Source organism: Simochromis diagramma, unplaced genomic scaffold (assembly GCF_900408965.1).
Source record: "Simochromis diagramma unplaced genomic scaffold, fSimDia1.1 OVJJ01000463.1, whole genome shotgun sequence".
NCBI lineage: Eukaryota > Metazoa > Chordata > Actinopteri > Cichliformes > Cichlidae > Simochromis > Simochromis diagramma.
Genome location: NW_024386941.1, coordinates 591559 through 616252, shown reverse-complemented (window position 1 = coordinate 616252; position 24694 = coordinate 591559). Strand labels below are relative to the sequence as shown.

General features: G+C 39.3%; 1 protein-coding gene and 1 long non-coding RNA gene across 8 annotated transcripts in view; one reads left to right on the top strand and one right to left on the bottom strand.

The window, feature by feature from the left end:
• Positions 1 to 1903: 1903 nt before the first annotated feature.
• Positions 1904 to 14584, bottom strand: LOC120737047. 2 transcript variants are annotated; one of them, XR_005696659.1, is made up of 4 exons: positions 14480 to 14584; positions 9040 to 10170; positions 7557 to 7662; positions 1904 to 6764 (listed from the first exon to the last, which is right to left on the bottom strand). It is a non-coding gene; the product is annotated as an uncharacterized LOC120737047 (long non-coding RNA). The 2 variants fall into 2 exon arrangements; XR_005696660.1 differs by lacking the exon at positions 7557 to 7662.
• The window catches only part of pak4 (p21 protein (Cdc42/Rac)-activated kinase 4), a 43773-nt gene continuing 22287 nt past the window's right edge, over positions 3209 to 24694 (top strand). Inside the window, exons 1-2 of one of the 6 annotated variants that reach the window (XM_040037490.1) lie at positions 3209 to 3410; positions 16267 to 16334. The gene's annotated coding sequence lies outside the window, so the exon portion shown is untranslated. Of the gene's footprint in view, positions 3411 to 10160; positions 11540 to 11563; positions 11790 to 14598; positions 14853 to 16266; positions 16335 to 24694 lie in introns of those variants that run through there. The other 5 variants (XM_040037489.1, XM_040037487.1, XM_040037492.1 and 2 more) reach the window with 5 other exon arrangements.

Genomic DNA, 24694 nt, shown 5'->3' with positions numbered 1-24694 from the left:
TGCTCATTTCCAGCTCCGTGTGTTTAGGTTTCAGGGACATTTAATATGATCACCGACTACTGTAACAGTAAATATATGACAGAAAATAAGGGTGACGTGATAGTTTCATCTCCAGACAATGAAACCGGGAACAGAAGAGGTGTATGTACTTAGTATTGGCAGAAGAAATCTGGTAAATGCATCATATGAAAATTTGCTGTTCAATAATAAAACATTCACAGAAACGTATGTCTTTGAGAGTAAAATAAAACTTCACAGTTTAGTTCACAAATTTCATTATTATTTTTATTATTTCTGAAACTAATAATGACATGACTCTATTAGCAAAGCTTGACTGCTTGACAGAGCAGTGTGTGCATTTGATCACTAGGGGTCAGTGTTGTGCAGATGAAACTGCAAAGAGACTGAGGTAATATCCTGGCTTTTACAGTGATGAGGGGAATGTGGTTAATGACGTAATGGTGTCGTTTACTTGTTTTTAAACAAGATTACAAATGTTTTTAAAAGTTGCAATTAATTCTCAATGTTAAGTAAAAATTTACATAATTATAGATTTACATTTTTCTTTAGTAGCTAAAGTTGAAAAGTGATACTGCAGAAAAATATGTTCATCCATCCATCCATCCATCATTCATTCATTCATTCTCATCCAGATCAGCCTGATGCTGGAGCCTGTCACAGGGTGAGAGGCGGAGTACACCCTGGACAGCTGGCCAGTCTATCACAGGATTATTATACATTATTTAATCATTTTTATTGAGTTCTGCTTCACTGATGTTGCTGGTTGAGGTCAAGCTATCATAATGTAATTTACCCTGTTGTGTAGTTTAATCTATAGCAGCACAGGAAATTCTGATGAGATCATCATATACATGGAAACTAATAACTTGCTGCTGAACCATGAGTTTACATGGTTCATGGAATATTTCACTCTTATCATATCAACTAAATAGACATGATTTTACGTGGAATCAGTATATACTAGAAAAGATCTGTAATTGACAGTATGTTGTATTTACATTTTCTGAAGTAAAACCATTAACTTTATGTTTGTATAGTCAAAAATGTTAGATTTTTTTTATATATAAACCCAGTTACTAGTTTAACAAACTGGTTTATTTGCGTAGTAAATCATTTTTTCACATTATGAATGGACTGAAAATACAAAATATTGCATAAATTACAAAGTAAAATTCAACAGTACTTTTCTCTTATTTTAACTGGATTAATTACTTGGACAGTATTTGAACTTATTATTGGGTAACATTGTTGTTTATACAGATTTAAACATCTTTATTAAATATAAAAAGAAATCTGTAAAAACAGACATTTTTCATGTAACTTAAAAATATCTGTATTTTAATTTACATGATTTTATTTTTTTTAAATACAACAAAAAATTGATTATTATTGTACATTTCGGGGGATTAATTATTCTTTGATTAATACAAAGAGCTTTTTTTGTATCACAGATGTGATATAAAAGCTTAATTTGTTTTTTAAAAGTCTCTGTCTTCAGATGGCAACATAGCAAAATCAGGGCTTTCAGTGGCAGATTAATGAATATGGTTGTTTATACAGTTCTAATTCATCTTAATGCCAAACAGAGACACCTTCTCTGGGTCGTTCTCGCTGCACTGCGGTGCTGCTCGGCATCAATGGGGTGTTTTTTTCTGGACGGTAAGCATACTGTTGCAGTCCCCTTTAACAAACTCGTGAGCAGCTCTGAACCAGCTGTGATGGAAATGGTGAATTCACAGATCCCCAGAGTATGCAGATGTGTTATTCTGGGATAAGGTGAGGATGTTCTGTTTCAGACACAGCTTGTCTGGGCTGTTCTCACTGCAATGCGGTGCTGAAGCTCAGCAGAGAAAAACAGTTCTTCTTTGTGAATGTTTAGCAAACATTTGCTTTAGCTGCTCTAAATTACCCTGAACTATCCCTCTGTTGCCCTGAAGCTTCTTATGGATGATCACCTCCACTTGCAGACTGTCACATATCTGCACTCCTCACTGTGCAGCTAGCTCTCTCCTATCTCTTCGCCCACCTTTCTCGCTTTCCTCATCTCCTACAGGAGCAACAGCTGCAACGCGATGACTTGTCCCTGAACTTATACTGAGGAATGATGTCGCTCCAACTTTGCCTGGCACAGAAAGTCAAATTGCATCCAAGTATCTGTTCTCAAGGCTGTAGTCCCACCTATCCATCACCACCTCTGCATCACACAGGGCCCAATAGGAGCCTGGCGCTGTATCAGCAAGTTTTGTTCCCGTCTCTCCTGGTGAATCATCAACCAACCCCATTTGCCACAGTTTTATTTACTAAAGTTAAGATAAAACCTACCATATGAGCTCATAGTGAGGTTGTTTGTCCCTGTTATTGATTGAATTGTCTCTGTTTTATCAGAATTTACTGCATATTCTACATATTAATGCATGTACGTATGCGTGCCTGCATTGCTTGGACATGGTAGATTAAAAAAACAAAACAAAACTAGCCACCCCCCAAAAATATATTTGACAACAGCATGGTAAAACTGGAATTTCTGTTTTTGGTGTGGGACCCCAGTATTTTTAGTGGCCCTCTATGAAAAAATTCTGGAGGTGCCTCTGCATGAGACTCCATCAGTCCCGCAATTATGACGATTGGCTACATTTGTAAAACAGACTGTTTTGTACCACTGTGTTTAGTCACTGTAACATTAAAACACACTCTACTGCCATGAGATCAATACATTTCTTCTAAACATTTTATTTTTTTGTTTGTTTCTCTTGTTGTAACCTTACATTAACTCTCAAGATATAAACTTAGACAATTCTCTTATGGAAAGCATCTTGAAGTGGTTAGCAAAGGGGTTTACTGAAAGGTTCAAATTCCCAGGTTGGCCGAGACCTTTCTGGAGGTTTGGAGTTTAGATGTTCTCCCTGTGCCCTCGTGGGATCTCTTCTGTTACTCCAGCTTCCTCAAACAGTCCAAAGACATGCATATTAGGTTAGCTGGTGGTTTTAAAGCAGCTGGATGTAAGGTATATGGAGAGTGCAGAGCAAATCTTTGTCATGCCAAGAAGAAGCCATATGTGAACATATCATTGTGTTACAGCAGGGGGATAAAGAATAAAAATAGTGCAGTCTACCGGTGGGCGGTAATGTTTACCAACCACAAAGAAGAAGAAAAAAGCCGAAGAAGAGTCGTCTCCCGGTAGCCCGTCGCTAACTCGGTTTCCATGGAGATTGGTTTCAGTTTCCCGGATGTTCCAGTTTCCTCTGTTCAACATGGCGTCGGGAAAGTAAGACTTCGGCTAATATCACACAGTTTGCCCTGAAGTTAGTCCGCTCCCGCCCTTCTGATTTTTGGAGAGTTTCCAAGTACGTCGCGGGGTCGGCAGAAAAAGTTTTCCTGGGACATCCCTGGTGAGTATCCCCGCGTGGCTCTGACTTCGGTTACCGGACCGTGCTGTGGGTTAGCTTGTGGCGCGTCTCCGCTCCCCGCTGAGCCGCTAACGGAGGCTAGCGTTAGCTGCGCTCTGGTCGGTCCGGCCAGTCCGGGTGTGAGGATACCGGAGCAGCCTCCTTGAGTCTGCTCTCCTTGTGTTTGTGTGTTAGCTGATGAATCACTCAAAGCGTAGACTAAAGCGAATCGTGTCTGAGCTGTGAAAAAAAAAATCTGAGGGCCACTTGTGAAAGTTGTTAAACAATTAAAATGTGAAGCTAACTTTAGGTTCAAACTGTCTTTCTTTGCTAAGATCTCATAAGCTCACAGGATGGCTGATTTGCACACCCAGGAGACAAACGGGTTCTGGTAACTCTGAGTCTGCTAGTCTGCTTTCCGATAAGTTCAGCTGGTTCCTGATAATCAGGATCACGGTGAACTTCCGTTTTCACCTGTGAAGGAGGACTGAGTTGTTTGTGTGGGCAGGCTAAAGCAGGAAAATAGGATATTAAGCTGCTCCCTCTCTCTCTCTCTCTCGTGCATGAATGAATTCTCCTTTTTAGTCTCTTTCCCCCCTCCCGCTTCTTTTCCTCTTGGCTGGCGGATGTCATGTTATGGATTGCATTTGTGTTGTGCTTCATGAGTGTGCAGTAAGAGGAAAGGGGGGTTTGTGTTTGTAAGGTCGTGCGGTTGGTGCTGGGCACACCATACATTCCTGGGATGCCAGAGAAGCTGTATGAAAAGGTCATTCCTCTCTCTCACATATGCACCATTCCCAAACAGCAGCGGGAGCATCTACATCATATATGGCAAAATATTCATCAGGAATATTCACGTGTTAAGTTGCGAGATGGGATGCAGCTGCAAGACAGCTGATATCCATCTACTGGTAAGTAAGATAAACAGTTAAGTTTATCTTCTGGAGAGTTCAAAGGCAGTGTAATGAAAAGGTGAAAGTCTTTTAAAAAGATGTTAGTGTTTATAGCACAGAAGTGGGAACAGATAACAAGAAAAGTACATTTAAATAAACTGTGGGTACATGAGGATAGGATTTAGGCCAAAGTCTTTTAACAGTATCAGCTCAGAATTTCACAATCAGTACAGCCATATTGAAAAGTTATATTTTTGTTAGATAGTAGCTAACTGACTAATATCTGTAATTACGACAACTATACAACTATTGTAATTACAACTAATATCTAAATTACAGCCTCAACTGAATCTCAAAGAAACAAATGGCAAGTTTACTGGAAAAAATTGGACATGTGTGTGTTTTCTTTGAGTGATTGTTCATTGTGAACAAAAACACAGCATATGTGCTGAATATGAATCTAACAGTGTTGAGATAACATGGTTTTAAAATACCTTGTTAGGTCCCTGATAATTTTAAAATTATACAAACCAAAGCCCAAAGGGACAGGTGAAAGGAAGTAATTAGCTTTTCTAGCAGAAAATGTTTGAGTTGTGTTTACTTTTTCGGGTTTCCAGAACAGCTTTAATAAAAAGCATCTTCTTCTGTCTGCTGCTAGTTGTAGAAACATTGGAATTGTCTGCTCTATGGTGAAAAACGAGGAGCCAACTGAGGTAATCAAACAGGAAAAACAGGCTGGCAGGTTAAACAGTCATCCTCACTGACATGATATGTGGACCAGATAAACCAAATCCACGCAGGTCATAGAAGCAGCAGACAATCAACAAGTGGAAAAATAAATGACTTTGTGTGGCAGACAAGGGGCATATAGAGAGTCTGTTGGGAAAGGAGCATAAAGTGTATGCTGCTGTTTGGTTTTTGTTTGTTTTTCCTTAAAGTAGGATATCAGTATTATACTTTATTATCATCCTGAAAGGAGGCTCCAGTTGGCTCTCCCTGCAGGGTAAAAGAGGGGGTTTTGTGGTACCCTGGAGGTTTCTCAAAAAGCCTTCATCCCAGTATAAATAATCAAAACTGGTCCCAAAAGATGCCGCTTAGTGTTTATTCTGCTTGCTGGCAGGAAACTTATAATACTACCTGGCAGGATAAATACATTTAACAACACTTTTTTACTTTAATTTTACTACTTCATAATAATTTCCTTTGGCTAACACAACAATAAACCACAATGTCTGCGGGTAGAAGTCTGTTGGGAACCATTGCTGCATCCATCTCTCCTTCATTTCCTGTCATTTGCCTGCTGGCACTATGTAACAGGGCCAAACCTAAGAGAGCCCTGCCAGTTTCAGTCACTGACTAGCAGTTTCACTGGCTGAAATGAAACCTGTTCCTGAATTTATTCCCAAGACCATATGATTTATCGAAGTGCTGTGACTCATTACTGATGATGATTGAAATGATGACACAGATCTTTGGGGGGACAAAACAAAACTAGAACTTTTGGCCTATGGGTTAGAAATGTGTCTGGAGAAGGAAGAATAAACCGACCTATAGTAAAGCATGATCATGGCTCAATGATGTCAGAGACTTCTTTGGTTCCTCAGGTAATGCAAAAGCCTTCAAAGTACAACAGGCAACATGTAGTAAGTAAAATATCAGAAATCCTGGAAGAAAATGTAATGCTGTCAGTGAGGAATCATTGATGGACCTTTCAGTAGTAGTACAGTGACCCAAGCATACCTCAGAATATTGGCTTTGGGTTTCAGAGGAAGTCCTAGATAGTGGCTGTCTGAACCATTAATATGGAGAAGCTGTGGTGGGACTTGACTAAGGTAGTTAGAAAGAAGAGTACTTATAGTTACACACTTTGAGGTGCTGTTTTATGCAAAGTTTACTGGACAAAGCTAGACAAACTTCTTCCATAATAAAGGCCCATTTGGCAGCTATTTCAGTGTGCAATGTAGGCTTTGGTGATAAACCTGCTGGACATTGAATTTATGCCAACAAACCTAATACACAATGGGGCTAAAGATTTTTTGCTTCTAACTGTATTTAGCAGTAAAGAAGAGGCATTCAAAAATATGTCTGATCACTCACTATATGCTACTTTTTTCAAATTCCTCTGCAGTTTCTGTATTTCCTTTGCTCATATTTATAATGCAAGCTGCAGTACCTAAAATCTACTGAGTTTGAAGGATTCACTCCAAGCAGATTTAAGAGTTTTTCTTGATTCCTGGCCAGTTTTTAGGTGAATCACAGCAGAGGAGTCGAGCCATAAAGGTGGAAATGATCAGAAATCACAGATGACTGTTGACAGATGTGTCCAGCAGGAGACAGAGCTGCTGGCAGGAGGGATGTTGTCATTGCTTTGATGCGAACTGACCAGAAGGGCCCGAATGCAGCTGCTGTTCGGGCTTCTTCTGTGAAGTCCAAACAGCTTTCACAGCGATGTACATGGTGATGGCTGGAGGCAAAAGGGCAATAACAGGCAGGAGCATGAGGTGTGTGGGGGATTTGTTATTGAGTAAGAAAATGATGGTATTGCGGGGGGGAGAAAAATAAAGAAACAATTTTCTGGTATGGTCTGAGTAAAGGGCAACAGGGTGTCTATTTCAAAAAAGAGATCAGAAAGTTGCAGCCACTATGTTTCCAGGTATGAAACTTTGAAGACATGATGGCTGTCTGACACATTTGATTACATTTGACTAGTCTGCGATGCACGGTTTTCCTTTTTCACTTAGTTCTGATCCTGTGTGATGACATGAGGTGGAAAAATGAACTTCTGAGCCTTTGAATAGTTGAATTGTAATCAATTCAAATTTTTAAAATGTAGGAAATTAATTTCCTTCATTTATAAATAACCGTGAAGTTCATCAGTCACCACCACCAACAGCAATTAAAGCCTCTACAACCCCACATTTTAGTTTGTAATATATAGAATAATGTGTTAATAAAAAAACAACAGTTTTGACCTTTAGTCAACAGAGATAAAAAAAAACAGGATACACTCCTCTTATCTTATAACTAATACTATGGCTCAAGCTCAAATTAGCAGAAGAAATGGTTGCCTAAATGTTTAATTGGGTTAAAATCTTTACCCGATGAAATGTACCATTATAGGCTGAGCTTTATAAGGCCATTGCGGAATATAGTAAGTGGAGTAAGTTCCCCCTGTGAAACCAGAAGCCTATGAGAGTGGGAGGTCTTGACTATTTAGAAGTTCTTTGTTTGTATCCACATGTGAAGTTGCAATTACCTCCATTTTCTTTCTGTCCTGTTTGTGTCGTTGCTTGTTGAGTTGATGCTGTGGTGGAAACATTAAAATCTGACTTTTCTCATGGGGCCTGATCGCACAGATAAAACTGTGTGTGAGAGAGGAATCAGAGTTTAGTGAGTAAAAAGAGGGAGAAAAGGGGGGGGGGGGGGGGTGTTTGTGGAGAGGTGAGCTGCAGAGGTAACGGTAAAACAGATTTAGCTGCAGGCTAACAGCCAAAGATCTGCCCATACTGAGAAAAAACACCCCAAGACTTTAAAACAAGATCGTTTTAATTCATTAATTTCTCCTTTATAAGCTCTGTTTTTTTGCAAGAATATTTTATAGATCAGTGTTTAACAACCACATGTAAAATTTCTGAAACCAAGCTTGAAATCGTGACATCAAGCTGCCAAAAAAAGCTTTGGAACAAAAACCTACTTACAAGTTTTTCTCCCTAAACATAACAAGTTAATTTTTTATTAAAAATCTGCTCTGTATAGGGCTGCCACGATTAGTCGACTAGTCACGATTACGTCAACTATCAAAATCGTCGACGACTAATTTAATAGTCGACGTGTCGTTTGAAGCTTTGTAAGATCACAAAAGACGCAGGAATAAGTAGTAGGATTTAAGAGTGTAATAACGGACTGAAACAGAAGATGGCAGCACATATTTTTAAAAGCGCTCCGACGTTTTCAGAGACGTCTGTTACCCACTAGCTCGATAGCTAGCCGGGGGCAAGGCTCATTAGAGCCCGTGAGAACACCGGACTCCCGGCTAATCGTTTTCAAACCCACCGCCGTCTTTCGCTACTCAGGTTAAACAAAGTCACTTAGATAACTTAAAAATGTTGTTGTTTGGCTTTTTTTTTAGTATTTTATTTGTTCCTGAGTAAATCTGTTTGGCTGAGATTAAAGTTATAGTTTTTACACAGCTGAATAAACGTTAAGCAGACAACTGATTATCAGAAGTGTGAGATGCTCGAGAATTTACTCCGGTGTCCTGTTATATGTTAGATAGCAAGGAGTTTATTAAAATTCACCGAAACAATCTGCAAATTTCATTAAAATGTAATAAACTATCATCTTGTCTTTATTTTTAGTTAGCACATACCTTAAACACTTAAAGCTGTAAGCTAATGATAGTTATATAAGAGCAGATGCTGCTGGTGCAATAAGCGGTACGTTTTACATCCAATGGATGATGATCTGATTAGTCGACTAATCGCAAAATTAATCGGTGACTAGTCGACTATCAAAATAATCGTTTGTGGCAGCCCTATCTGTGTAGGACTCGATCAGCTGTTTGTGGTGTGCTCCACATCCAACTCCAACCACCAAATGCAAATTATCATCTTTAAAAGTGGAAGATGTGGACATTATCAGTACATATGACAAGATTTAGGTGAAAAATCATGTTCAGGGGGTGGAAAAAAAGGAAGGGAAGATGAGGGATAGGGGAAAAACAGAAATGATACACTTACATCAGATATTGTGATTCTCGCTGTAACAGGGAAAGAGGTCCAGGCTTATTGCATTAGAGGGGGGAAAATCCTCTGTGGAATGACTGAAGGAGCCAAGATCAACAGAGCCCTGTAAGTGCTCAGGAACAGAGGCAAGAACACACGAATAACATGAATAATAATAATTGTCATCATCATAATAACGCAAAAAAATCAGTATTAAAAAAAAAGGAGCTCATTTTTGACAGTTTTTGGTGTTCTGTGTCTGTGTCTGGAAAAATTGAAATACTTTACAGTGAGTTTGTTTTGCAATTGATATCATCATTTTTTATCTTTTACACTGAGTGAAGCTTGAAATCTGCATTCTTAGCCACAGTTGAAGACAAAACAAGACTTTAGAGCTTCTTATAACGAGTCTTTTAACGATGGTCAAGCAAAGCAAGTCAGTTTCAGCACCATCTGGCATCATTTTCTGACATTTTGTTGATTAAATTGAATTGAATCCCAGCATGCACTTATGTTTGCTCGCACAGTTGTCCTACTTTAAGCTGATAAGGCAAGCTTGCTCATATAGAGATTTTACAAACGATACCGATATTTGTGGATTTTGGCTGTTTTGTTGTTGTTGTTTTTTTACCTGAGTTGTGCTGGTGTATGGCAGAAGTGCGAGGGCAGACACAAGGGAAAAGCAGATTTTTTTTTTTGTTTTGTTTTGTTTTTTCACGCACTCGCTGTGCACAACTTTAGATACTTGGGTGTGTAACATGTTACCTTTGCCATATATGTGATGAAAAATAAGGATAAGCCTGTTAAATCCCATCAAGATGAGAAAACTACATTAGAAATTTAAAATTTGATCTTTTTTAATACAAAGTTTTGATTTTTTCATAATCCCTTCAGTGGGATTTCTGAGGAAACCACTGAATGTAACTGGAATGCTTTTTTGGCATGGAAATGTCCAAGCTGTCCAAACGTATTAATGTGAGCCTTTGCTTGATTACGGACTACACAGTGGTAACTGCCTGTATTTTCACAGCTAGCGTTAGAAGGATATTTGCCAGCTTCTGATTGCAGTTTCTTACCTCTGCTGAGTTCGGCGGGCGGCTCTCTCCGGTAGACCGTAATTCTTGGATCAGATGAAAGCCGGCCTCGCTAAAGAAAGAGCAGACTGGCATGAAGTTTGGCTTCTTCAGCACACCATCATCTCATTGCCTCTGTTTTCCACAACATGTCGTCATTATGTAATGATGGTGCTGTTCTGAGTCACATGCTTTACACTATACCTCAATGTTTAACACAGCTCTAACACTGAAACAACGCTTTTGTTGATGGGACTGTAGCAAGTTATGATGAGAGTAGTTGAAGCAGAACTATCGTGCTTGCTGTGTCTCAAAGAAAAACACAACGTTCTTAAAAAACGTAAGAAGCCACTCCATGTTTTCAGTCTAGTTGTTAGTAAGCAGTGTTTTTGTGTGTGGCGATCTCTTATCTCTCAGCTAGTTCTGCAGCTTAAGTCAACAAACATCAGTGCTGTCTGTACTGCAGGTGCTCGATAGTTTGGGCTCTCAGGAGTTTGCAGCGTGGTTCAACCCTGCAGGCTCTTTGTCACGTCCTGCTGCAATTGGGGAGAAGAGTTAGTGTAAGGCTCTCTGCAACAAAGTTTTAGGCAGCTGGTACATAATCAGGATTGACCTGTTGGGGGACGACTACAAACATGAGCATGATTGGTGCAGTAAAGGCAATAAGTCGTTAACTTAATTTACATCATTCATTTAATTTTTCTGTTATTTCTGATAATTTGATAAACAAAAAATAATACTAATAAAATAATAGTAATAATGCATAAGTAAATAAAATGTCAACATAACTAGTGATAAAATAATCTAATATTGATTGGTGATGATAAGTGTGGTTGGTTGTTTATTAGGATTACTCAAAAGGTTTGGATTAGTGTTTTTTGCTTGGAGGGTCTTGGCTGAACTGGATTAAGTTTCATAGTTGATCGGGATTCCGGAATTTTTTAGTCTTCTTCACCACGATGAGATGAGGCTAAATTGGACATTTTGTGTCATATCTTCACAAATGCAGATGAGATGTGAATAGAGATCATCTTAATGTTAAAAAGAAAATACCACAGACTAACCCTGATCCAGCTGTCCTTCTGAATCCAGAAGGATCCTGGACTCATTTTTTCTTTTCTTTTTTTTATCTGGTGGTCTTAATGAAAAATTTTCATGATGTTGGAACGAGGTTAAATTTTCCTAAACTAAGCTTCCATAAACCTCAGCACTTCTGCATTTGTCAGTATGTGCTTAATGAGCAAAGGTCCTTCAGGTGAGTTCACAGCCAAACTAGCTCGTGTTCACAGTGTGTGTGCTGGGAGCTAGCTGGTGTGCTCCATGTAGCGCTCTCTATCTCTTTATCATTGACCTTTCCACATTCCACAACCTGCCTCTGGAAGTCAGCCCTCATTGGCTGCCACACTGCATGCTTTGTTTGAAGTTGCTGTTGGGATTGGCAGGTTTGTATGTTCCTGGATCTGATACGTTGAGTGGACTAGTTCCTGCTGTATTTTTACTCTCTGAGGAATGTGCCTTATCCTTATGGAGGCTGACACTTTGTAGTCTGTTGGAAAGCTGATAAAGCATTGGCTTCACAGCACTCTGAGAAACTCCTGATATAAACTGATCATGTCTTCTGATGGATAAATGGGTCATGTTATTATGAACCAGCCAACGGACTATTGTCTTGATGCATGCTAAATCATCCAGGTAAGTAAATCCCAAAAGGTTGATTGTGTTGATCTGGACATAGTGTGTTCAGTGGGAGAAACGCTTCGTCACTCATCCAAGTGACTTCTTCAGTCTCAGCTGACTGCAGGTTTCCCCGTGATCAGTGGTTGTTGATCAATGGTCATGACAATTTGCATGTTAATGATCAAGGAACTGACCTCACAGCCCGTTGTTCCTTCAGTGGGCTAGTTTCAGTTACTGTGCAAATGTACTGTTTATAAGATTGGGGAAACCTGCAGTCAGCTGAGACTGAAGAAGTCACTTGGATGAGTGACGAAGCGTTTCTCCCACTGAACACGCTGCGTCCAGATCAACGGAATCAACCTTTTGGCAATCGAGTATTTATTAAACTACACACCTTATAATTTCATGATTTAATTGTTCTTAGCTCTGCACTGATACTACAGAATGCACAAAATAATCTACTTCCAAACTATCTAAATTAGAGTTACATTGTGAAGTCATGGAGTCTGTTTAAGTCAAAAAACTGTTTAAAAAAGTAAACTGTGTACCTGTCAAGGGCATAAACCTGTAGAGTAGTTGTGACTAGAAACTCCAAAAACATATACATAAAAGAAATAACATGATAAACAATGAGGTGTGCCTCTCAGTGTTCATGACAAACTTGTCTTTATCTTTTTACTCTTTCAATGTCCTCTGTAGGCAGAATAAATTGTTTATGCTTATGGCCATTTGTTGGCCCAATAATCTTTGAAATATGCGGGTTATTAAAAAACATATTAAAGAAACATATTCATTCAGTTACTAATTATTTTTCATTTGGACTAAAATAACTTGTGCTTATATTATTAGTCATTATTAAGTATGGCAACAAGGCAACCATAAAAACCTGTAGACCAAATTCTATGTTATTTGAGAGGCCGTGCACTTACTAAAAAGTAGAACAATGTGTCTGTAATCATTTTCAGATTTGCCCATTTATGTTCTCGCCCTGAAATCTGTTTATTTCCCTCTTTTGAAACTAAGCAACCATATCACAATTTTTCTATGAGCAGCTTTTAAACGTGTTTTTAAGCAGCAATGTTAACACAATACATTGGCAAGATTTTTGAGTCTAAGATAATGTGTTTCATCGTGTAGTCTTGACATACTCGGCCTCCGCGAGTCCTCCATGTGTTGATGGTTCTGTTGACATTAGCAGGCAGACGTGGTATTTCATAGCAGGCTGGACAGCACTAATTTGAGCCGTACTGGCAGGTCCTGCCATGCCAGAGTGACTCATATTGTCATGTGACAACAAACAACAACTGAAAGACCTAAAAATGTTTCAGCCAGGAAATAGCTCATCATTCATCCTTTGTTTTAACTTTACTTGGTATTTCAGAGTAAATGAATCCATTTTAGGGCTCAAACATCATTCAAACTATAGATTTACAATAAACACAACTAATACCTTATTGATTAGTTGAGTAAATAAACAGATTAGTTGTGACTGTATGTGACTGTATGTTGTGTTGACACCAAACACAAGGCCAAGTTTTCACACAGCACATCTGCACACAGTAGCTTTGCAATGAGGCAGACTGAGGTGGACTTCAGCTTCATGTGATGTGATGCCTGAGTTAAAAATATAATGCTAAAAAACAGTTAAAGGAACACTTGAACAATTTTAACCCTGAGGGCTGGACTCAAAATCCCACCAAAAGGATTGGTGATTTTGGTTTCTTGGTGACTTTTTTTTTTTTAATTGAATAGTTGATTCATCAAATCCAATCTGAGATTTAAACGTTTCCTTTTTTTCACAAGTATAGTTCAGCTTTGAATATTTTACTTCATTTTGATTCTTTTTGAACCACTTTTGTGGGCAGATGGAGCTGTGTAGTTCAACCTCACTTTTAAATAGAGAGGATGAGAAAGGAGAAAAGTAAGTGAAATTGTAGAACTTCATGATAAGGTCTTCAAATTATGTTACTGTAACTTGATTCCAGCTCATCTTCGTCCCATTAGCTGTTAGGGGGTTTTATGATTTGATTTTATGGAGCCAAACAGTAGTTCATTTTAATCCATTATACTCAGAAAGGCTGGCAAAAGCAGGTAATACTCACTGACCAATGATTTGTGATTTTACAGGTCCTTAGCATAAAGACATGGCACACAAAGTATCCTCAATAGAAATCCTGTCATCCTTTCTGTCACACTTCAGGAATCTCCCGCCACAGGCATATCGTTACCTGTGCTGTCACATGATGTCACTCTGATTATGACAGCACTTGCCCAGTTTCAGCTCTAACCGGTATGACTGCGGTTAAAGGAATCCAGTAATAAAGGCAAACCAATTACCAACATTTAATCTATGGTTTCACTAATAAATACCACATAGTTTACTATTTGAAACTGTTGGTATTTTAAATGATGAACAATAAAGGTGGACAAAAGAAGATATTTGTTACAGATTAAACTTTGAAGTGTTTATGGGTAAAAAACAAAATACTTAAAGTTGAGAAAAAAAATCCTCGATGTTTGAGTTCAGAGTTCCTTGAGTGACAGGGCTTCTGCATCACGTGACAACTCAGGTAACAACACCTGTGACAGCAGATTCCGTGTGTGTGACAGGAAGGAAAGCGTGGGAGTGGAAGAAAAAAAGGGTCATTAACGGCTTTTATTTAAAAGCAGGCAGGACATAAAGTTGTGAATAGATTCGAGCTTACCCGTGCTAATCTCGCTCTCCCTCTCTCCGTCTCTCTCCCCGTGACGTCATGATACTGGGCCGGGTTTGCTGAAACCATAGGAATGCGACACATTTTGAGTTTTTACGGCCGGGAGCTACAGCGTTCCTGTGTTTGTGTGTGTTTTCACGCTGGCGCCGAGTGTCTTCACTCGTGTCCACTTCGCTGTGTCTTTAAGTAAAGACACAGAGGCGCTTCCTCCGCGGAGCTGAGCTGGATTTCTCCGCGGAAGTAACTTTGCGGCTGCTGCAGGGATCCTCTCCGTGTGCTTTCCCTTCGTCCTCCGCTGCGTTTCCGACATGAGATCAGGTGGATAGTGTGTCCTGCTGGATAAACGGAGTACCTGTGCTTTAAAGTGAGTATCCTCCGCTCTGAACGGCGTGTGAAATTTTACGTTTATCGCGTGGAAAGCCACTGAATAAGCGCGCAGCTCCTCGCTGGGTTGTTTGCGCTGGAAAGTTAATCCGAACAACGAAACTCTGTTGTTGAAATCTCCCCGCGTGGATTAACTGTGAGTCAGGAAAAAAAGCATAATAACTTTATTGTTTGCCTAGTGAGGAGGGGAGGGGGGCAGTGAGAAAGCAAGCAGCAAGGGATGATTCCCCCCCACACACACACAAACACCACCCGCTGCTCCCATTCAAACCTGTTGCTCACCGCTCATGTTTGCGGCTGTCAGGACAGCTGCTGGACCCCGCTGTCCCGCTCATGTGTCTTTCTCTGCACAAGTGTTGGTGACACATGGAGATAAGAGGGGGAGGATGGCGATTCATTGTGAACCTGTGTTTGTGGTAAGAGTTGTGAGGAAGCTTGGTTTAGCGGGACCTGAACACAAAACGTGAGGTGCAAGTATAATTTTAGCACTGTTTTATTTTTATTAAAAAAAAAATATTAGGCTCCTTCACAAGGGGTAAAATAATGAGTAATAAAACTGTAACTGTAATAAAATTTAGGTTGAAGGTTCAGGATAAGCAGTTTTTCCCACATGTAAACCATTTAGGCCTTCCACTGCAGGAAGCTCAGTGGGGCTGTGATTTTTAAGGCTTTTTTTCAAGTGGGGTTTATATTTAAGTTTAAAATGCTTCTTTCTCTATCACATAGCCAAAAATATCAGGGAAGTGCGGGATTTCTGGTGAGAAAGGTAACCCAGCTGCCTATGCATTTTTCAACTGGAATTATAATTTTTTTTTCTTTTTTTCTTTTTTAAGTTTGTCCAGGACTCAGAGCCTGATCTTACTTCTCTGAAAGAGAAGCATGAAAAGCCTTAATAATAGTTGTATTAACCTGTTTCAGTCATGGTCTCAGGGTTGTATGGAGTTTTGTGCATTTCAGCCACTTATTCTGCTCTCTGGAGGGCAAAAAGTGCTACAATAATAGGTGCATGTTCAACACCTCTGTTGGCCCTGCGGTGATGCTGAAGTTTAGACTGTCGTATATAAACTCCGTGTTATGAACAGACTGACGCTGTGAGAGCAGTCAGGAGCTCCAAGGTCACAGAGTGCTGTGTCTCTGCACTGCATTTGTAAATCTGAGAAACTTTGGCAGAGAAGTACTGTCCTCTCTCTATCTGTGTGCGTGTGTGTGTGCAGTAGTGAGAGTACAGGCTATTAGTTATCAGCCCTGATTCTGCAGAAGAAAGCTAATGAAAGCACACCACAACAACAGTGACAACTGCCAGCAAACAGCAGAGGTAATCAGAACCCTGCAGTTTGCTTTCTGGTGCTTCACTCTTTAAACCCCCCCCTTCTCTGTTTTCCATCTCACTCCAGAGTTGTTACCTGTGTATTCAGCTTTGGTGATACAAGGCGTGAGAAATTACCACCTGACAAACATTCGGGTGAGTTTTTTGTTCTTGCCTGGCAACTCTGTACTCCACCATTTGCATTGGCAGGTTACCAGGTATCATTTAGTGATCATTTAATACCTCAGCCCTAGAAAATGTGCCTGGCTGTTAAATTTAAAGCGTTTATCAGTCATTGTGGCTTCATGTAAACATGAGAGTTTCTGTGCTTTAATTAAACATATTCCCACGGTCCAACAGCTTTAAGATAGGTCAGCAATATTTGAAGGGGCCTTCAAACTTGTGAAAACCAAATAAAAATGTACAGAACTGATCTGATATCTAATTATTTGTAAGTTTTTTTGTTTGACGGTTGTTGTTGTTTTTTATAGATTGAGAGACTTTTTTACTCCACATTAGCAAAACTGAACCGTCTTACTTGCAAATGTAACTTTCATATTTTCAGAATTTATTTACTGCGGCACTTTTTCCTTCTTTGGTAAAGCCAGCGAGATTGTGACATTGTTATACATCATTATATCTGCATTTCTGCTTATTTTTAAGTGTTTTATTAATGAAAATAGATATTAGTCTTTAGTTGGTGAAAATGACAATACTGGTTTCTTTGCAGGAAGGTCACTGACTAACAAGTTACTACATGGGGTGATGAACATCTGTGCTACTTGGCATAATAGTCTAATTTATAACGCTGCCTTAAAGATATAGTTTGACTTTCTGAAGTTTATCAACACCTGAGTGCCGTACGTGCATCCTTAGAAAGTTAGCTATGTGAGGTATGTCTGAATGGAGAAAAACAATTAGCTTGGAGGGGGAAAAAAACTGTAATGCATGCAGAGCAGGTGTCCTTAACTAATTATGCCAATAAAATATAACATTCACTGGCGGGTGGCAGTGTTTTACCTGTAGTTCGGGTGATGTTTCCAGATATGTGTTGCTGGGTTGTTTTGTTTTGTTTTTTTATACTTCTGTTTTCATCTCAGGGAGGCTTTGCATTTTCTTAAATAGAATGAGGTGTTAATGATTTGACTGCTTAAATAATGATGGCATTACCTTGTTTCACTATCTTGTGGTGCAAATTGGTATTGCATCAAAGTGCAGCAAAGTGCTAATGCGTGGTTGTACTTGATATCTGTTCTTGATATCTCCTCAAGTCATAGTGGCTGTTTCTTCACACCCTGTTGATAGCTTTAGTTAAATTTAGAGAGGAAAAGAATAATACTAATAAAAATTAACTTTATAGTATCTTTCCAACTGAAAATGGTACGAATGTTTCACATATAGGCAAAGCAAAGAGTCGCTGCTACCTGATTAAAAGGAAAATAGGCATTTTTGTGTTATTTATGATGAAAAGAAATGCATTTTATACTCAGTAACTTCTTAAAAATCAAAGTCCTGGTGATTTTCCTTTGATCAGGATTTAAGATTTTGCTTTATCTTAAATAACCACTGAAAAATCAGGCTTTTCATACTGTTCCATCATAAATGGACTGTGACTGCCATTTAGCCAACTGATGCTGTTTATAGAAAGAGAGAAGAAGAGAGACATTTGTAAGTTAAATAGAGCCACATCAAACATATGTCTGCAGTACAATCAGAGGGATCATTCCTAACAAATCCCTCTGTGTACTGTATATTTGGATCTGGTGCCAGTTCAGAAGCAGCCTTTCATAGTGCGGTCCCCGTCATTACACCGCCTCTCGATGTCTCTCAGAGTGCAGACCACCCATAATGTACAATACGTGAAACAGGCCGGAGGACAGCAGCTTCGTCCAGAGCTCATCAGCCCGGCTCTGCCCCACTGACCAGACAGGCTTTCTCACGGTTCAGCCAGGCATACAGCAGAGGAGGTTAAATTAAGGAGGGGGAGGAGATGGAAAACGCTTAAAGGGAAAAGGAGAACAGGGAGATGGAGATATTGAAGGGAATTTTGGGAGCAGATTGAGAGCTAAATGGCGGGTGGTGGTGAGAGATGGATTTTTTTTTTTTTTTTGTTTGCAGTAGGAGGGAGGGGAAAATACAGGGGAGCTGTAACTACACTGATTGTTGTGTTTAGGGAGGGATGTGCTTGTTTTGCTCAGAGAGGACAAATTATAGATGTTTGAGGGGGTGATGCAGTGCAGTCCTGTCCCATTTTGCCTATTTGTGACAACCAAACAATCAAGAGCTCAACCAAGCAGGACACTTCCTATCCAGCCCAGCTGTGCCAGCCACAGTCAGGTCCAGAAATACTGGGCCTGTGTAATTCCTAAACAGTTGATGCAGAAAGTCTGGACTTTGTTTTAAAGTCAACTGTGGTGGTGGACAAATATTTATGACCGCACCATGTGCTGCCTAGATGTTAGTTGTCCAGTTTATTCAATCCATTTGCACATGTGAGATTGTTTTGGAGTGATTCAGATCTCTGATCAAATAGGGCTGTGTGATTTGACCAAAGTCTCATATCCCGATATAAGACATCGATAACGATATAAATCACAAAAATTTAACATTTTCTGTAAATTCTGTGAATCTCGGGCAGCTCCACTTGCGTGAAGTGTTTCCAGCTGGGCGTCGTGTAGCTGGAGTCGAATGTTTTAACCGATGCATGAAACGATACATGCCGTTTTCTTTGTAAGCATTTATTACACGGCGTGCTGCGGGGAAAAGCCTGTTCCAACGTTTGAGTGTATGGTTTATTTTTTTAGCACCTGGCGGCTCTTTTTGGCTTCTCATCTGTAAACACCCTTCATACTCTTTCACGTGATTCAGTTTATTTTGAAAAGTCTCAAAAGGATCTTGAACTTTATTGTGAAAGGTTTATGTGTAAACTAAACCAGCGGACACGCGATGGTTTTACCGTCGTTGTTGCTAACGACAACGCATAAAAACAGGCGCTTGTCCGTCAGTAGTGTGGTTATATTAAATATAAAAGAAAGAGAGAACTTTAAGAAATTAATATAGCCACTACAGTGACCATCAAAACGATGAAAAAATATTGCCGTAAACGTTTATTTTGCGACGCCACGAAACAAGCGATAGCGTAAAATGAAACGATAGATGTTTTTATATCGTCATCTGATATATATCGTTATATCGAAAAGCTTGTTAGGCAGATTTTACTTGCATACAATGAAATTGCTTTTCAAACAAAGCTCAGTTAAAACTTTTACTCACTTCTGCAAAAAACCCCGCTTGGCTGCTAAATTATGCAGAGCATTCAGGCACTTAGTTATGTTAACCTCTGGTTGAAGTTCATATCTGTTATATATTTTCTGTATTCTCTATTTCAACTTTTTTTTTAAACAGTAAAAGCTAGAAGAGTGGTGTCTGGTTTGGTCTCCAAACACATTAATTTATGTGTTTGTTTTGAGATCAGTGGGCTTTTATAGGCCAAGATGTTAAAGAAATATGCAAAGAAAAATGCAACTTCAGCAAAATGTTTTTTTTTACTAACAAGCATATTTATTTTTGTGCCAATAGTTTGAGACCTTTTATGAATAGTATAACAAAAATTTTTTAATTGTCACTTATGACTTTGTCTTCCAGCATTCATGAAAAAAGGATAAACAGTCTTTTTTTTTCATTAATTATATTTATGTTCTTGTTGTTGTTGTTGTTGTTATTTTGACCCCTTTCTTAAAGCTGAAACTTGCAGTTTAATTCAGATCGTGTCTCTGTGACAGGAGGAGATCCTTCCATCAACAAAATCTGTCAAGAGGAAGTTAAAGATTTCAAAAGGTGAACATGAGGAACAATCTTTCATGGTTTCACCTTCGTCTTTGGAGTTTTCTCCTTTGGTCTGATTTTGGCAGCGCGTAGCTAAGGTGTTGGCAGTTTAAGTTCAGATCCAGTCAAATCAGCTGTTCACTGATCATATATAACAGAAAGTGTGGGTTAAGGCAGTGAGCCTGTATCCCCTTACATAACAGTAGTAGTATTTTTCCATCAATTTTGGCTGTTTGATAAACAAAAATGTACCTGGTTATTCTTCAGGTTAGTGCACTTGAATGGACCGTTTTTAACACGCTCATTCTGTGTTGTGTGCTGGAATGAATGAGTTACTGACTCATCTCTGTTGTTATTTTGTCCTGACAGGCTTGTGCAGTTATCATCTCCTGATTGAACTGCATGCCTGGACTCACTTGTCCTTTCATGTAAACTTTGTCTTTGCGCCCACACACTTAGGTTTGTTCATGCAACAGTGAAGCAACCTGTGAGAGAAGAAGGTTTGCTCTCAAATCAAACGGGATCTCTGAGGTCAGAGCTCCATAATCTGTTTACTGTTTGCCACTGGGCCTTTGTTACTTATGAATCTTATCATTTCTTGGCTCTTGAAGGCCGCAGTAAAATCTTGTTTTTTACCCACAGCCATTTGGCTCAGAGCTCCGCATATTTCCAAATGCAAGAGAAAGAAAAAGCAGAGGATTTGAAAGCCGCAGGGCTCTTTGATTCAAGGCCAGACCGCCACAAATATGAGATGCTCAATGTCATTATCAGCCCTCACATGTGTTTTTTGTACTGATTTCCTGTATGTAACAGGCCCCTGTGCTTTGTTGTATATTACAACTTAATCCGTCAGATAACTGTTTGTATTTAAATGTAGGAGTATAAGGTTTGTGTTACTGTAGTGTAGTAATCCTCCTCAGTCTTTTGTCATAACTTTTTATCCTTCCTTTAGGCAGTGCTTTCTTTCAGTTCCTTTCAGTTCAGATGCATTGACTGACTGTTTTGGTGTCTCAGCCCAAACACTAATGATAGGCCTCTGTGGTGATTTATTCTCCTCTCCCTGTTGTCACCAGACTCATTATAACTGGAAAGAGGCATTTATCATCCATGTTGTAACTGTGCTGTTGCAAGTCAGCTGCGAGTCAGTTCTGCTAATGGGAATTAAATCCAGAGTTGGGAGCTGGGTGGGGATTCCAGGGAAAAAACTGAATATGTGTTCAAGTGTGAAGCTAAATTTTTGATCTGGTCAAAAAAAGTCTGCATGCTTCAGCTTTGCTCACTAAACCTAAAGCAATAAGAGTGGCTGTTGTCACACATGACTTCCAGATGCTGTTGTTTGTTTTTTAGCATTATTAGCATTAGCACCAGTGTTAGCTTTCCCTGTCTGCTTGTGAAATGCCGACTTGTTGACTCTGTTTCTCGTATTTTTAAGGTTCTGCAGTTCTTCATGTCGTGTTATTTGAACAGAGGCGAGCTCCCAAAAACTGTTTACTCGGCCCCTCAAAAGTTTTGTGATCAATATTCATGCGTAGTAGGTCTCACAGTTTTCAGTGTGGACAATAAGCTTCCGAGTAAAACAAACCACACAGCAACATATTAATGACAGCATTTGTCCATCAGGGATCCTCAACAGGAACTTTTATTGAGAACAGTTTAACCCTCATCCCACTTTCCTGTTCTGATGTGTTGATATTAGCCTAACCACAGCTCTGTAGTTAGCTAGTCCAACATCACTAACTCCTGAAGTGATCATTTTATTGGAGCTGAAGAAATTTGGACCATTTTGTATTTGTTTACTTTTAGGAACTGAATCAGCGTTTGGAAATGGTGATAGCGACAGACTTCTAATCTAATTCCTCCTGACCTTCTCCAGTCATTCATACAGAGACATAAACATAACAAGCGCTTCTTGTACAGATGTCACAAAAATTCGTAGAAGAGAATAAAAAAATAGGTTAATGACCTTTGAAAATGGATCTCTCTTTGCAGTTTACATTTTTATAGTTGTCCTTTAACTTCAATGGTTGTTGATATAAGAGATGATGAAGGAAAAATACTTGAATTTAAAGCAAGGAAATATTGACTAAATATAATAAAACTTAAATTATTTGATTATTTGTGAGATTTCACTGAGCACTGAAAATTATTTCATAGAAATACAGAACAGAGTTTAATTTAAATAATTTTTTTTTTAAACTTTTCTCTAAAGCTTGGTTCTTATTTACAGTATGAACTGGTATTGAGTCTGTATCTCTTTCTGTTTTCATCTTAGTTCATCTCTTTTCCAATGGAATCTGTCTTTGATAATCCTGTTGAGAAAACTGAGAGAACAGCTTTGCATATATAAATCACAGCTGATCTGTCTACCATTCATTTCATTAGATTTTTTTATCCTATCAAGAGGAAATAGCCTTTTTCAGACACGTTCATATTACTGGAAATACTTGGTTTGTTTTAAGGGGAAGCTTCCTGGATAGAGTGCAAGGGAGGCAAAACACATGACGCTCGTTTACTCACCGTTCTCATATGCACCACATGTGAGGAGCTGTCGGCTTTAAGATCTGCTGCATCCCATCTGACTGTGTTGGGAATTCACCTACCTCAACCTCTCTTAAATAACTGCATACTTGTCATAGACTTGTGACTTAATAATAACGATAATAATGGATTGCATTTATATAGCACTTTTCGGGGCCCTCAAAGCGCTTTACAATTCCACTATTCATTCACTCTCACATTCACACACTGGTGGAGGCAAGCTTGCTCGGAGTTCCCACTCAAATTCATTGAAGTTTATATTTGTCATGAGTTGCATACATGGCTTTTTGATGGTTGTAATCATCTCTTGTCTTTCATGTTTCTCTTGTTTCCTGCTTCACTTGTCTGACCTCTGGTAGCTAGTATCATGCTGTTCTTGACAAATATCCTAGAGGTTATTCTGCAGGTGTCAAGGGGGGGGGGGACAATAGCAATAGTTTCCAGTTCCTTTATAGCTGTGCTTCCAGTCCAGATGATATATAATCTCTTCAGCAAGTTTGGGATTTACCCCAGGGTCTCTCCTAGTTAGACCTCCCCGGGACCTCGTTAGCTTGTTTCTTCTGACACAAAGGAGCAGTGTCTCTACTGCGAGCTCCTCACCCGATCTCTGAGGATTAACCCAGCAGACTCGTTTTTGGGTAACTAACTGGAGCTCATGACTGGGGATACACTGATCCAACTTTTTCCAGTTGAAATGTGATACCAATACCTTGGTTTTGATTATCTGCTGGTACTGACTTCTGATCCAGTGTTAATGTTGAATTAATAAACTTTCTTCCTCACTAGGAGGAAGAGACTGTGAGTCTTTCCCTAGGGTGTAAGGAAACATCAAGCTAAGGTTAGAATTTATTTTCGTAAGTAGGTCAAATAAAAGGTATTTATTAATAAAATATTGTAGTAACAACAGGACCAAGAGGAAGCTGCACCGGTTTCTCACACTCCATCTTCCCATCAGTTGTGAATATGATGCTGAGATACCTGAACCTCTTGTGTTTACAGCACCCGCTCATCCCCGGCACACAGGGAACCGTCAACAAGAAATAAATGTTCAATCAACTTAATGATTGAACATTTGAAGATCATGAGCATTTCTACTTTGATCCATCATTTAACATTTGCCTGCGCCATTCATCGGCTGCTTTTGCACATCTGGCAAATCGAGTGAGGTTTTAAGATTTGACTGGAATACTTTTTTTTTTTAGTCCTTGGGTTTTCCTTTAGTTCTTGATTATTTCTGTTTTAATTTTGTGTGCTCATTAAAATGCTTAGAGTACTTTGTAGGTACAGTTAATTCTTTCTTTGCCGACGTTGATCCTGATTTATTTTTCTGTACTGATGTCCTCCGTCTGTGCTGCGTCGTTGGCTCTGAACCTCTCATTTCTCAGTGTGTTTCTAGGCGGGTCTCACTTCACTTCAAACGCTCCTGCTGTGAAAGACTTTATTACCACAGCAGCCTGTGAGCTCAGCAACATGACTCATGCTCTGTTAACTTGTGACCCGCCCAGATCGCCCTCTGAATTGCCTCATCACGCCCTCTATCCCCCCCATCCTTACATCCCAGCATCTTTTTCATCACTTTGTTTTCGACTTTCTCCTGTTTTTTGTTCTTTTCATGAGCAAATGGAGCGAATGAGCACAGTATTTTGTAGAAAGCAGCTGTTTTTAACAAGCCAGCTGAGTCATTACATCCTCAGAATCCTTCTTGTGCAATGAAGCCGTGTAAGATTTTACTGTCCTACTATAAATATACTACAACTGAATTTTTTCTTAGTCATAGACTCTCGGAGTGGTGATGGTACACAAACCAGCCACACAATGATGTTGTTGGATTCAGACTTTTCCCTATCACTTAAACTGTTCAACTAAACTAATAATGAACACGACTAATAATGAATAACCAGAACTGCAAAAAGACAGTGAGGAGTAATGCCAGTGCTGAGAGGGACCCATCAGGCTCTACCTTCTGTCTTTATATGCAAGCAGAGGATCGTTTGCAGCAAATCACAACGACTGATGCTGAATGTTGTTCGCAGAAACAAAAATCACACCGAAGAAAATAAGATTTAGCCTTTTAGATTGTGATATTTGGAGTGGGTATAAAATTGATTTGGTTCAGCACATCTGTGTAGTTCAGAAAACATTTACTGTGATTT